Source organism: Schistocerca serialis, chromosome 6, assembly GCF_023864345.2.
Source record: "Schistocerca serialis cubense isolate TAMUIC-IGC-003099 chromosome 6, iqSchSeri2.2, whole genome shotgun sequence".
In the NCBI taxonomy this organism is placed as follows: Eukaryota; Metazoa; Arthropoda; class Insecta; order Orthoptera; family Acrididae; genus Schistocerca; species Schistocerca serialis.
Genome location: NC_064643.1, coordinates 396,678,486 through 396,693,701, shown reverse-complemented (window position 1 = coordinate 396,693,701; position 15,216 = coordinate 396,678,486).

Genomic DNA, 15,216 nt, shown 5'->3' with positions numbered 1-15,216 from the left:
TCAGTCACCAATAGAAATACTTGGACTTACAGCAGTTACTGCTTCAACATTTGAGAAGTAACTGGTATGAGCGCAGATATTTTTACATGAGTTGCCATTATATGTGCACACATCAGTGTATTGGTATTTCTTTCTCTGCATCGAATAGTCTTCCTACAAACATGTCACAAACTTTATGATCTAATGTCTTCAGCAGTATCGTACTGCCCCAATAAATGGGCTATGTCTGCTAGTATAGACTGAGCATTTTGCGTAAACATGAGCACACTTCAACACTTGAACCGCTACCCAGGCGTAAATATATTCATTACTAGCTTGCTATTGCTACATGTGATTGGAGGTACCTGCCAACCTAAAAGCGTACGACTTGTAATGCTTATAGATATCGGTCTGACAGTGATGCGAATACTGATGTAATGTCGTTCAATGCCTCGTCCTCAGTGACCACTAGAAATGTCTCCACTTATATTCGTTACTCCCCGCATATATACACTAAGCAACATAATTAATGGATAAATTTTTCGAAATCCTGCTATTGTCGCCCATTGTGACGCATGAGTTTGAAATGGGATTCAAAGCTGCATATAGCCTTTCTCTGTAACGGTGGTGCCGTGCAGCGTTAGCCTTGACCTGGACGACACTTCAGATAGCAAGATGGTGATACACGCGAGGAAAGGGCCAGTGTTCAGAAGTTGATGTGACGTGTAAAACGATTTAATGATGTCCCATTGGCACCAATTTTCACCACATTTCTTCTCAACGCCGCTGTGGGCCCCTTCTTATCCACAGTCAAAACAAGACGCCTCTGCGATGAAGGCCAGAGATGTAACACTCAATATCGAAATCATGCGGTTTTCTTATGGCTGCCCGAGGAAAACTTTTCAGACACACCGCCGCTCAGAATAGACACGGAAAGGTCCAGCCGAATTTACATGACCAGCGCCTACGTTCGACGTCTGCATCCATTGACCACTCACAGATGGTAGGCGGCAGCATTGGTTGTGGAGGATATATAATGGGTGCTAGGCGGACGTGGAAAATGTACAGTCCGTGTCGTAATGTTGAAAAGAAGCGATCTATCCGACGTCCGGAAGGGCATGATCCATCGACTTTCGGGCAAAGGGTTGATGCTTTTTCGAAACGTCTAAGTATGTACTCTGATCGCATGTCGCCTTGGTTAACGTCGATCTTACATGGCCAAACAGCGCTATCTTCTCTGTCGCTGCTACGCTGTACACTACTGGCCATTAAACTTGCTACACCACGAAGATGACGAAGATGACGTGCTACAGACGCGAAATTTAACTGACAGGAAGAAGATACTGTGATATGCAAATGATTAGCTTTTCAGAGCATTCACACAGGGTTGGCGCCGGAGGCGACACCTACAACGTGCTGACATAAGGAAAGTTTCCAACCGATTTCTCATACACAAACAGCAGTTGACCGGCGTTGTCTGGTGAAACTTTGTTGTGATGCCTCGTGTAAGGAGGAGAAATGCGTATCATCACGTTTCCGACTTTGATAAAGGTCGGATTGTAGCCTATCGCGATTGCGGTTTATCGTATCGCGACATTGCTGCTCTCGTTGGTCGACATACAATGACTGTTAGCAGAATATGGAATCGCTGGGTTCAGGAGGGTAATATGGAATGCCGTGCTGGATCCCAATGGCCTCGTATTACTAGTAGTCGAGATGATAGGCATCTTATTCGCGTGGCTGTAACGGATGTGCAGCCTCGTCTCGATCCCTGAGTCAACAGATGGGGACGTTTGCAAGACAACAACGATCGGCTCGAACAGTTTGACGACGTTTGCAACAGCATGGACTATCAGCTCGGAGACCATGGCTGCGGTTACCCTTTATGCTGCATCACAGACACGAGCGTCTGCGATGGTGTACTCTACGACGAAGCTGGGTGCACGAATGGCAAAACGTCATTTTTTCGGATGAATCCAGCATCATGGTGGTCGCATCCGTGTTTGGCGACATCGCGTTTAACGCACATTGGAAGCTTGTATTCGTCATCGCCGTACTGGCGTATCACCCGGCGGGGGCATGATGGTATAGGGTGCCATTGGTTACACGTCTCGGTCACCTCTTGTTCGCATTTATGGCACTTTGAACAGTGGACGTTACATTTCAGATGTGTAACGACCCGTGGATCTACCCTTCACTCGATCCCTGCGAAACCCTACATTTCAGCAGGATAATGCACGATGGCATATTGCAAGTCCTGTACGGGCCTTTCTGGATACAGAAATTGTTCGACTGTTGCCCTGGCCAGCACATTCTCCAGATCTTTCACGAATTGAAAACGTCTGGACAATGGTGGCCGAGCAACTGGATAGTCACAATACACCAGTCACTACTCTTGATGAGCTGTGGTATGATGTTGAAGCTGCATGGGCAGCTGTACCTGTACACGCCATCCGAGCCGTTATTACGGCCAGAGGTGGTTGTTCTGGGTACTGATTTCTCCGGATCTATGCACCCAAATTGCGTGAAAATGTAATCACATGTCAGTTCTAGTATAATATATTTGTCCAATTAATACCTGTTTATCATCTGCATTTCTTCTTGGTGTAGCAATTTTAATGGCCAGTAGTGTATGTGTATAAACGCCTCTGAGATAATGCAACAGCTATACTGTATTCGTAACCTGTTTCTGTGTGTGTGTGTGTGTGTGTGTGTGTGTGTGTGTGTGTATGTGTGTGTGTGTGTGTGTGTGTGTGTGTGCGAGAGAGAGAGAGAGAGAGAGAGAGAGAGAGAGAGACAGCGCACGAGAGAGAGAGAGAGAGAGCGTGCAAGCTTGCCGTTGCGCTTGACCTTTTACATGACTTAATGTCTTATAAGGGGATTGTTGTTTTAACCTATCTGTGTAGCTTGTTGCGGCAGAATAATTTGAATGTAGACTGGTAATATTTTCACTACTTTTATGTTAATTGGTTAATTGTAAGAAACTATGCCTCCATTCGCTGTATATTTTAAACTCCAGTACATTTAAAATCAAACTGAAGGCTCTTAGAACTATGCGTCTCAGTAATTCATGCTGCTCACAGTTAGTTACTCGCAAAAGCGTGACGTATAAAGCCTTTATTGCTAGGTGGAGTAGAGCTAAATTGAAGGTAAGCAAGTTTGTGCTGTTATGTGATAGTTGGAGGGGAGCCTATGGTTATTCCCTCCTGCCTGCCTCTTTAGTATGCATGGCTACGATAGGAGGACTAGAACGTTGTCACAGAGTGGAGCAACGGGGATGCATAGCAAATAGCTAACGTAGATAGCGACGAATGAGCGAAAGTTACTGGTCGCAGTAGGGATGCTACTGCAGAGCACTTAACATACGTGACGGATTAGTATTAAAACCAAGAAAAAGATTCAGAAATCTAATGAAATCAAAAAGAGAAATTAAAAAATGTCAAAGTAGTCATTAGCCACAATCCGCAACCCCAATTATTTCAGTGCGAACAGAAACACAGTGCCAGGCATTCACATAGCTTCGTTACCAGAGACTTAGCTCAGAACTTTGTAGCGAATGTCGGTGAATCACGGCCGAGTATTTATCGTCTTTTTGTCAGAGGCGTGACAGTCAAAAGTATTCAGCGCACCCAGTGTCCACGAGGTCGAAACGCGGCGACCCTCAAAGTCAATGTGGAAGATGAACGATACCAAATGGGCGATATCGATTTTAAAGTTCCGTTCCTTTGTTTTCAGCGTAGCACAGCTGATCGGTGACGACTTTGCAACTTCCCTTAACACAACGTTTACAAGCTGCTCGAAACAGCTGGATACCATACGGTGGTGCTAGTTCTGCATGTTTGTGTGCTCCGAGCCAAGGGTATCTTATGTGGTGAAAATCAACAACCCTTCTCCGAAACACATAAAACCCGAAAAAGAGGAAGTGGTAGGGTGTACTGTTCCCGTTAGCAACCGCTCTGTAGATATTTAGTCGACCTCTGACGCATCGTGTGATCATAATTAAAAGGCAGCGACTCACGGACTCCTGGTGTGGGCTGTAATAATCGTGTGGCAGCGAAAATTGGCAGGTACTCTAACGCGTTCACGTGGAACCGATTTACGCTGGAAAAAAAGTTACCTCCAATTTTGGCCACCAGACGAAGTCTCCGGTGGTCATTTTGAACAAGGTATGTCAGCGTTAGTTAAGTATACAATGAAAATTATGCCTCGTCCTCTTGTTTGACCTTTTCTACCCACGTCCCGTTGTTAAGTCAGTAGATTTGGAAACATTTTCATAGATACGTCTTTCTTGCATTCGCAACTCCAGATTTGCACGTCGTGGCCAAAACTGCAACTAGTTTTCTTTTCACTGTAAATCGTTTCCGCATTAAAGCATTAGAATAACTACTAAGTTTCGCTGTTATACGATAATTACAGCCCATACTGGACCCCTGTGAGTAGCTGCGATTTAATTATAACCACGTGGTATTTAAGTGTGTGTCTACATCAACATATACACCACGTAAACTACTTTGAAGTACATGGAAGATTGTACTTACAACTATGCCACATGTTAAAGTTTCTACCAGTTTCAATTACGTATGGGACGCGGGAAGAATGCCTGCTTAAATACCTCTTTACTTCCTGTAATCAGCGTAATCTTGTCTTCACCACCCATTCTAGAGTAACACAGTGAGGCTGGAAAATATTCCGAGACTTCCCGCCTAATACCTGTTCTCTATGCTCTGGAAGTATGCTTACGAAGGATAGTGGACACTTGTATTCAAATATCGGTCAATTTACGTTTCAACGTTTTCGTGACACTGCCACTTTGAAACACGTCATTCAAGTATTGGACTGACACGTCTCAGACGTCATTAATTTTGATACGTATTATCGAAATCCATGTCATGTGTCAGATGACTGATGGAAAACTTGTACTGATAATATGGGGGATATCGGTGAGTGTACACACGTATCTTTTTTCCCTCTGTCTTTGTAGACCTGTATTTTCTGTGCTGCATGAATCTGATGGAGTCTTGGATGGGCGCCTCATGGAAGATGGAAGCACAGGCCACTCGTAAAAGTGTGCTTGTAGCAGGAGTGGTTCACCAACGCTATCCACCAGGCAGGCGTTTGTGGATCCTTGTACTGCCTGGCTTGGCGCCAGTAGCGCACGTGCGGCCAGGGTCGAACTAACCGCGGCTGTGCGGTGTAGATGCCGGAGTCTGCCTAAAAAGAGCGAGTATAATGAACCGTGCCTCGAATCTGGCAAGCGCAGAGCAAGTTTTTTTAAGAAGCTGATATCCCTGCTCAAGGAATATGTTTTTGAAATATTGGCTTTCCTAGGTACATAGAGGATGGCAGGTTGGTCAGGAAATATTCATCTCTGCTTTCTTGTGGTAGGCTAAGCAGTTGTTTATTGTTAAAAGTCACTTCTTCTCCCGCTGCTGGGGAGGAGCTGTGACGTCAGGATGCCACTCAACGTGGTGTGAATTTCTTTCTATTCCAAGGCGGGAAATAACCCTTTGGTCGACGTAAAAATATATTTGACAAATGGGAGTTTGGAGGAAGGGGTGCTACACTCCTGTTTTAAAAATTGCCCGATATTCTCAATGGTGCAGTATTCTTTTCGTGTGCTTCGTGTAGGGTAGAAAGATATGACAGAAATTTGTGGACACACTCGATGGAGAAGCAGAAGCATATGTTCAGGGCTTGAAGACATGGCGAAGTGGACGCTCTGACTGGAGGCGTGGTGGAGGCAGGACTTTTCAGAGGATCACACGAGAGCATGGCAGCTGCTGACCAGTGGCTGGTGGGAGACGCAGGGCTAGATGCTCGGACTCATCATCTATGGTGAGCTTTTTATCTTGCAACACAAGGTAACTGGCGACGAAAGAAGTCATGCATTTCCCAGTCTGTTGCTTCTAAACTTGATTAGGTTACAGCTTTTAACACCTGGTCAGGACCTCAAGCGCTCGTATAGACTGAGTAGATTTTGTCATAAATATTCGGACGTTATATACCTATGGTATATAACCATATATATATATATATATATATATATATATATATATATATATATGGTGTATACCTATGGTTGTATACCTATGGTTATGGCCGTCCAATCGCTACACACCCATCCGTGTTATGTAGTTCCAAGAATAACCTTTTTAGATGGTGGACGCTTCTGTTCCATTTATTTCTTGCAGACTTCGGTAAGTCAACCTATCCCTCCTTTAAGTGCGTTTTTCTGTCCATAATTGGTAGTTCCTTCCCAGTATGTTCGAAACATAACAGTGAGTACCTGTGTTTAACAACGCAGTGGAAGTATGTTTCTGTGCTGCTCGTATTTGTGTGTTTTACAACAATACCTACCTATGTGTAGCTTAAAGAATTACATCGAAAGATGCAGTGCCACTGTACATATTTTTCTGATTGCGTTGATCAAGACGTGAAAAGAGATGACTAAATCTCAGTAGTGTACGTTAACATACAGACTTTCATTTATTTTAATGTAAGGAAGTGCTGGCAGAAAACTGAAACTTGTGCAGATGTGACGTGTGCACAGTAACATATTGTTTATCGGAATATTCGTGAATAGACTGAGTGAAATTCACGAACAATGTTTACATATGGCAATCGTCTTTCTATGTCTTTCTACGTGTGTACCATTATAGCAACAGGGAAGTTACAGCACTTATTGCATAAAATGTTGCTTGTTTATTTGTTGCTCTCACGATTTTTTGCAAACCTTACAACTAATTTGATTCTTGAGTTTCTCCCGGCGTATTTGATAATCAAAATATCCACGGCTATGCTGCCGGTCAATAGTATCCAACGGGCACAATATTTCGGCGATCATACATGTCGCCATCATCAGGTGAACTGACGGACTGAGCTCCTGTGAACGTGCCAGCACGGAGATCCGTACGCTATGGCTGCTCAGAGGGAACTGGGTTCGGTCGCGGCGGCGGCCGATTTAAATACCCTCCGCCCGCGGCGCGCTCCCTCCGCCGTCCGCGCCCCGCGTCACGGTCGCGCGGTGGAACAGATTGCGACGGCGTCTGAGATGACGTCGGTGTGATGGCTCTGTCCGCCGTGGTCGTCACAACTATACGTTTGATCGATTTACTCTTGATTAACCCGATCGCTGGTTCCCAAGCCTTGCTAAGATTATAGCCACAGTCACGGTTTATGAGGTCGTCATTGGTGCGAATTTCGATGGCCTCTCTAACAACGCTGTCCCAGTATCTCGACGTCTGTACCAGAATCCTCGTGCGGTCATACTCCATGGCGTGATTTTCCGACAAACAATGTTCAGCGACCGCCGACTTGCTCGGATACATCGGTCGAGTGTGCCTCTGGTGTTCACGGCATCGATCCTCGACGGTACGCATCGTCTGACCAATATACGACTTGCCACATTGACACGGAATCTGGTACACGCCGGCCTTCCTCAAACCGAGGTCATCTTTGGCGCTCCCCACCAGTGCACGAGTTTTATTTGGAGGACAAAATACAGTTCCGACCCGGTGTTTCTTCAGAATGCGGGCGATTTTCCCCGAGAGTGCGCCTGTGTATGGAAAAACTGCAGTCCCGACCTCCTCCCTCGTGACTTCATCCATCTCAACAGGCTGTGCTGCAGTGGTTGGGTAGAGAGCACGTTGAATCTGCCACTCTGAGTACCCATTTTTTCGAAATACAGTTCTCAGATGTTCCAATTCCTAGGGTAGACTCTCTGCGTCAGCGATAGTGCGCGCCCTATGTACTAGAGTTTTAAGTACCCCATTCCTCTGTGAAGGGTGGTGGCAGCTGTCTGCGTGCATATACAGATCAGTGTGCGTAGTCTTCCGATACACCCCATGACCTAGGGTGCCTTCAGCCCTTCTCTTGACCAAGACGTCAAGGAAAGGTAATTTACCCTCCGTTTCAGTCTCCATAGTGAATTTGATGTTGGGGTGTATGGAGTTTAGATGTGTAAGGAAGTCAAGGAGTTTATCCATACCATGTGGCCAGATGACGAACGTGTCGTCCACGTAACAGAAAAAGCAAATAGGTTTCCATACGGATGACGTCAGGGCTTCCTCCTCGAAGTTCTCCATGAACAAATTCGCTACCACCGGTGAGAGTGGGCTACTTATGGCGACTCCCTCAGTTTGTTCGTAGTATTCTCCATTAAAAAGAATACGTAGAAGTCAAGACATGCCTAAAAAGTTCCTTTCTTCTGTTTTCGTATGAAGTGTGATAAGAGTAAATATAGTATTTTGCTGTAGGTGAACGTCTTAAATATGTATCGACCGTATTGTGTGGTTTATGCAGTTGATACTGGTGCTAATTAAGTGACTTTCTGACAGAAAGGAAGTCTTGTGACGTTAGTTCAATTAGAAGATGTGTTTTCCCACCTTGTGTTTGACGTTTCCGTGAACATTACTTTCCTTTATTTCATTGGTGCCTGATTCGAACTTCGTTTCTTCACAAACAATTGTTTCAATATCGATGTAGACGTGAATGAGTACTGTAACTGACATATCAGGATGGAATTGTAATATTCTGATACTGATAATATTGTGAATCGACTGTCCGCAGTAGCAGCTGTTTGAAGGAAGGGCACATGTGGCTGAATATGATATTTATTTATATTTTTCATATACGAATTTAACGTGTTACATGCGACTATTATCTACGCTAATCGAGAACAGTTAGATAAATTTAGCAGTTGGACGTTCACGCAAAAACTTAAAATTGTGTAGATGCTTTTAAGAGTTTTCAAAGTTTGATCAAGTGTTTTTCTGACGTGCTGTCATCGAGCAATATCTGGACCCATAATGTATCCTTACAACGGTACTTGCATACTGCCAATTATGGTAAGTTCCTCTGTAGCATCTGTGTTTTGTGTTAGTTCCCTGGAATGGTGTACAATGTTATATAAATATTAAATTGGCACCGAATATGAATTCCGATATAGGCAATTATTAATTACTAACTCCATGAAGTGAAATCACTCGCTCATAAATAATGATGTATGAACAAGGATTCCTACATGGTGATGTGTGCATGAGGCTTCTCTACGAATCTGTTTTATGATAGATTCGACAAGACTTCAATGCATTTATCCTCATACAGTTTTCAGGTATAGTACGCAGTGTCACGACAAGTAATCATTAATTTTCTTTTACTAGAAGAAGGAATATTTGAACAAGACAAGTGGCTGGGAACTGGCTGCCTTCTTTTTGCATTAACATGTAAGATGACGACCTGAGTTTTACTGTGGAATTGAGTTTTCAGGCTAGGGTTAAGCAACCCTCTACGTCACTCTGTCCCGTGCAAGCCTCTTTATCTCCTAATAACTACCGAAACTTTCATCCAGGTGAACTTGCTTTGTGTACATATCCTCGCTCTACTACTTTTATCGCCAAACACATCCCTCCATTACCTAATTAACTATACTTTCATGCCTTAAGGCGTGTCTTAACAACCCTTTTAGTCGAGTAATGCCATAAACATCCCGAATCTGATTCACCCCGCCATTGTTTATCTCATCTCTACACACTGAGTAAAAAATTAGCCGTCACCTTTTGGAAATCCCGGCGTTCTCTCATACTGCACGCGGACAATTAAAATTTTGCTGAAAGATGCTTACAACGTTCCTCTGTAACGGCGCAAAAGCATGACGCCCTGTGACTTCATCCTCGGCTCGGCGACACTTGATACAACAAAGAGTCGACGCATGCGAGGAAAAGGGCACAGCTCAGAAGTTCATGTGAGGTGTAACGTCAGTTAATGATGTCACATTGGCGTCAAATTCCACCATAATTTCGCTCAGTGTCACTGTGGACGTATCATACCCCTCTTTTTGCCACCTCTGTGGTGGTGTGTCATAAGCCCTATCTAACGCGATTTTCTTACGGGTGGTCTAGGGAAATATTTCAGACACGCCGCCTCTCAGAACTGAAGAGGCGTTAGGGGATGACATAAGGGATGTGAGAGGAACCTCTCTATCACTTTTGGCGTTCATTTACACACTTTCCACGGCCGAAAACGACAGTCTGCATCGTGATGTGCAACAAAACGATGTTCTTGACACCCTGTGATTCTAATGGCGCTCCACAGATGATTCACCCCTTCGCTAATGAAATAAAGGAACTGCAACCCTATTTAACGATGTGTTTTCTTTGGAGTCTAGTGAACTTGCAATTTTTGCTCTGATACACACGGTGGAAAAACTAGTGACAGTTACACGCCATTCGACGAAATCTGAATGTGATCCAAAGAAGTAGCAAAGGTTGTTTATGGATTTTTGGCCCTCCTTCCTGCTTTCCTGTGAGGTGATCATGGGTGTGTGTGACCTAGAACCTAGATGAATAAAATGGCCACAGAATCCCTATCAGACCTCACAGTAAGGCAATGTCCTCACTTCGACCTGCACACCTTTTGTGGGTACTTTAAAACTGTATCTGTACAGAGATAACCCTTGACCCACTCCCAGGCGCCTGTGGGTAGGCAACCCTTCGACACGCTACAGCTAAAAAAAGAAAAATATTCATGTGGTTAGGGCCTCCCGTCGGGTAGACCTGTCGCCTGGTGCAAGTCTTTTATGTTGACACCACTTTTGCGACTTGCATGTCGATGGGGATGATATGGTAATGATAAAGACAACACAAGACCCAGTCCCTGAGCAGAGAATATCTCCAACCCAGCCAGCATCCGAACCTGGGCCCCTTTGAATGGCAACTACAGCTAAGTGACACTACACTGTTGCTGTACACCTGCTTATGACTGTGTGGAATCTGAGGGGTATCGAAGGGCTGTTTGTTCACTGGTGTCTAGATACCCGTCAAGGGTTGTCTCTGTACAGGTACATTTTTAAAGTGCTCTAAAAAGGTGTGTGACTGGCACTGTGGATGTTCCATGCTTTTTCACCATTGCGGAGAAAGGCTGTAGGTATAACTGAGCCAAATTTCGAACTACTGCGTTTTGTTGCGGAAAATTCCCGCACCAAAATTCTCCTCTATTTGCTCAACGTACAAGCTGAACACCATTTGGGATGGGGTACGATCTTGTCTCTTCCCTTCTCAGTCACTGCTTCCGTGTCACGTTTTTCGACTGTTATAACTGCGCTCTCTTTCTGTTCATATTATGCATAGCCTTTCGCTCTCGGTGGTTTATCCCTCCTACCTCTGAAATTTCTAAGAAAATATTATAGTCAACATGATCAAAAACTTTTCTCAGAATGTACAAAGTCCCACATATACTTGTTTAATTTTCTCTAACACAACATCAATGAAAAGTTGTATTGTTAGTATTGCCTTAAGTGTTTCTATATTCCTCCAGCTCGCAAACTGATCTTCAGTAAAAAGTATCACAATCGAGTTATACGAGAAATACCAATGACTGTTGGTTTAGCTCCCAGATCAACAACAGACTTAATCTCTTTATTAAGCTACATTTACTGCTAAACTACATTTACGTCAAAGTGCATTTTACATTTAGATTACATGTAACATAATTTTTAGAGCAGGAAGTCGCTGGCCATAATGACGTGTGTATCTAAATTCGTTTCAGTAGTTGGATTAAATATATGTACACATATAGCTGTCTTACCATATTTTAAATGATATTTATTTAGAGCTGCGTAGAAATTGTGTACACAGTGACATAACAGCATTTTTTTGGAGTGGGGAGGGGGGAAAGGGGGGAAAGAGAGAGAATGTAGAGGAGATTGCTTTCATCATTTCTGAAACATATTGTACTCATATCGGAATAAGCGTACCATTTTGGCGCCAGTTGCGTGCCTCTTTGCAAAAAAATAATTATTTTTTTTTCTATATAGGTAGAACACAGCTTATGATGACTAGCATAGGTGGTGATCCAAGGACTGATGCAAAAGAACCACGGTTCCTCAGACCACTGAAGACCGAGTTCACGAAGAAAACGGCTAGCCAGAAACAAGAGATTATCGAAAGTCATCGTAATTGTGAGCAAAACCGTCCTTGCATCGATCTAATTCGAGAACGTAAAAACAGGCAATTTCAACCTCTCTACTGTTTACAATAGACTTTACAGAATACTGTGGAACTGAGGGACAAGCACAGTGCCACGCCATTTACCGGTGGTATCATGTCAGTGGTCAGGCCCACGTGACATACACGTGGCGGCGGCGGCACATTCCGTGGGCGTCCTCCGCGCTACGAACCCTGAATATCCTGACCAAAATTGATACCCAGGATAAGCGCAGAATTTGAATCATAATTGCATTCTAAAGAAAATGCATACATTCGAAAGGTCATATTTTGATAAATCCTAAATTACATAAAATACCACCATTAAAATATTGATAAAATAATGTATGCTGTAGTGTCAGTCGTGTTGTCTACTTGCAACAAACCTTTTAAAATAAAAATGAAAATGATGAAAACAAAATTTCTTAAACCATGCTACATAACAAAACTATAAACAGAAACTTAATTCTAACTGGACAGTAAACAGTGACAAAGCTCAAACCACGAATCAAGAACAACACAGCATTCTCTTTCTTGAACTTCCCTCCCCCCCCCCCCCCCCCCAACCCCAGAGGGGTTTCGGGCTGGCAGCAGGGTAATATGCTGCTCTGCAGCCTACAGATGTTTAAACCATAACGAACAGTTAATAGAACTGGTGATTTCTCAAACTGGGGAACAATCAAGAATGTGGTGCTGCAAGGTTCGGTCTTGGGTCCTCTGCTGTTCTTAATATATATTAATGACTTGCCATTCTATATTCACGAAGACGCAAAGCTGGTACTTTTTGCCAATGATACAAGTATAGCTATCACACCCGACGGACAAGAATTAACTGGTGAAATTGTAAACGATGTTTTTCAGAAAATCATGAAGTGGTTCTCTGGAAATACGCTCTCATTAAACTTTGACAAAACACAGTATATACAGTTCCTCACAGTAAATGAAATGACCCCATTAATAAATATAGACTTCGATCAGAAATCGGTAGCTAAGGTAGAATATTCAAAATTTCTAGGTGTATGCATTGATGAGGGGTTGAACTGGAAGAAACACACTGAGGATCTGCTGAAACATTTGAGTTCAGCTACTTATGCTATTAGGGTCATTGCAAATTTTGTCGATATACATCTCAGTAAATTAGCTTACCATGCATATTTTCATTCTCTGCTTTCGTATGGCATCATATTCTGGGGTAACTCATCATTGAGTAAAAGAGTGTTCATTGCACAAAAGCGTGTAATCAGAATAATTGCTGGAGCTCATCCAAGATCATCCTGCAGACACTTATTTATGAAGACTGGGTGTTGTGTGATGTCCTTAGGTTAGTTAGGTTTAAGTAGTTCTAAGTTCTGGGGGACTGATGACCATAGATGTTAAGTCCCATAGTGCTCAGAGCCATTTGAACCATTTTTTGAACAATTATTTAAAGAGCTAGAAATCTTCACTGTAGCCTCACAATATATATATACACTCCTGGAAATGGAAAACAGAACACATTGACACCGGTGTGTCAGACCCACCATACTTGCTCCGGACACTGCGAGAGGGCTGTACAAGCAATGATCACACGCACGGCACAGCGGACACACCAGGAGCCGCGGTGTTGGCCGTCGAATGGCGCTAGCTGCGCAGCATTTGTGCACCGCCGCCGTCAGTGTCAGCCAGTTTGCCGTGGCATACGGAGCTCCATCGCAGTCTTTAACACTGGTAGCATGCCGCGACAGCGTGGACGTGAACCGTATGTGCAGTTGACGGACTTTGAGTGAGTTCGTATAGTGGGCATGCGAGAGGCCGGGTGGACGTACCGCCGAATTGCTCAACACGTGGGGCGTGAGGTCTCCACAGTACATCGATGTTGTCGCCAGTGGTCGGCGGAAGGTGCACGTGCCCGTCGGCCTGGGACCGGACCGCAGCGACGCACGGATACACGCCAAGACCGTAGGATCCTACGCAGTGCCGTAGGGGACCGCACCGCCACTTCCCAGCAAATTAGGGACACTGTTGCTCCTGGGGTATCGGCGAGGACCATTCGCAACCGTCTCCATGAAGCTGGGCTACGGTCCCGCACACCGTTAGGCCGTCTTCCGCTCACACCCCAACATCGTGCAGCCCGCCTCCAGTGGTGTCGCGACAGGCGTGAATGGAGGGACGAATGGAGACGTGTCGTCTTCAGCGATGAGAGTCGCTTCTGCCTTGGTGCCAATGATGGTCGTATGCGTGTTTGGCGCCGTGCAGGTGAGCGCCACAATCAGGGCTGCATACGACCGAGGCACACAGGGCCAACACCCGGCATCATGGTGTGGGGAGCGATCTCCTACACTGGCCGTACACCACTGGTGATCATCGAGGGGACACTGAATAGTGCACGGTACATCCAAACCGTCATCTAACCCATCGTTCTACCATTCCTAGACCGGCAAGGGAACTTGCTGTTCCAACAGGACAATGCACGTCCGCATGTATCCCGTGCCACCCAACGTGCTCTAGAAGGTGTACGTCAACTACCCTGGCCAGCAAGATCTCCGGATCTGTCCCCCATTGAGCATGTTTGGGACTGGATGAAGCGTCGTCTCACGCGGTCTGCACGTCCAGCACGAACGCTGGTCCAACTGAGGCGCCAGGTGGAAATGGCATGGCAAGCCGTTCCACAGGACTACATCCAGCATCTCTACGATCGTCTCCATGGGAGAATAGCAGCCTGCATTGCTGCGATATGTGGATATACACTGTACTAGTGCCGACATTGTGCATGCTCTGTTGCCTGTGTCTATGTGCCTGTGGTTCTGTCAGTGTGATCATGTGATGTATCTGACCCCAGGAATGTGTCAATAAAGTTTCCCCTTCCTGGCACAATGAATTCACGGTGTTCTTATTTCAATTTCCAGGAGTGTATATATATATATATATATATATATATATATATATATATATATATATATATATATATATTCACTTACGAAATTTGTTATTCACAATCTGAACCAATTCAAAAGTAATAGCAGTGTACATGGCTACAACACTAGGAGAAACGATGATCTTCACTACTCAAGGTTAAATCTAACTTTGGCTCAGAATGGGGTTAATTATGCTGCCACGAAAGTCTTTGGTCACTTACCTAATAGCACCAAAAGTCTGTCAGATAGCCATATACCATTTAAAAGAAAAGAATTTTTAATGGCAACTCCTTCCACTAATTAGATGAATTTTTGGATATAGTAAGTGGATAATTTCCCAATCCCACAAAAAAAAAAATTTA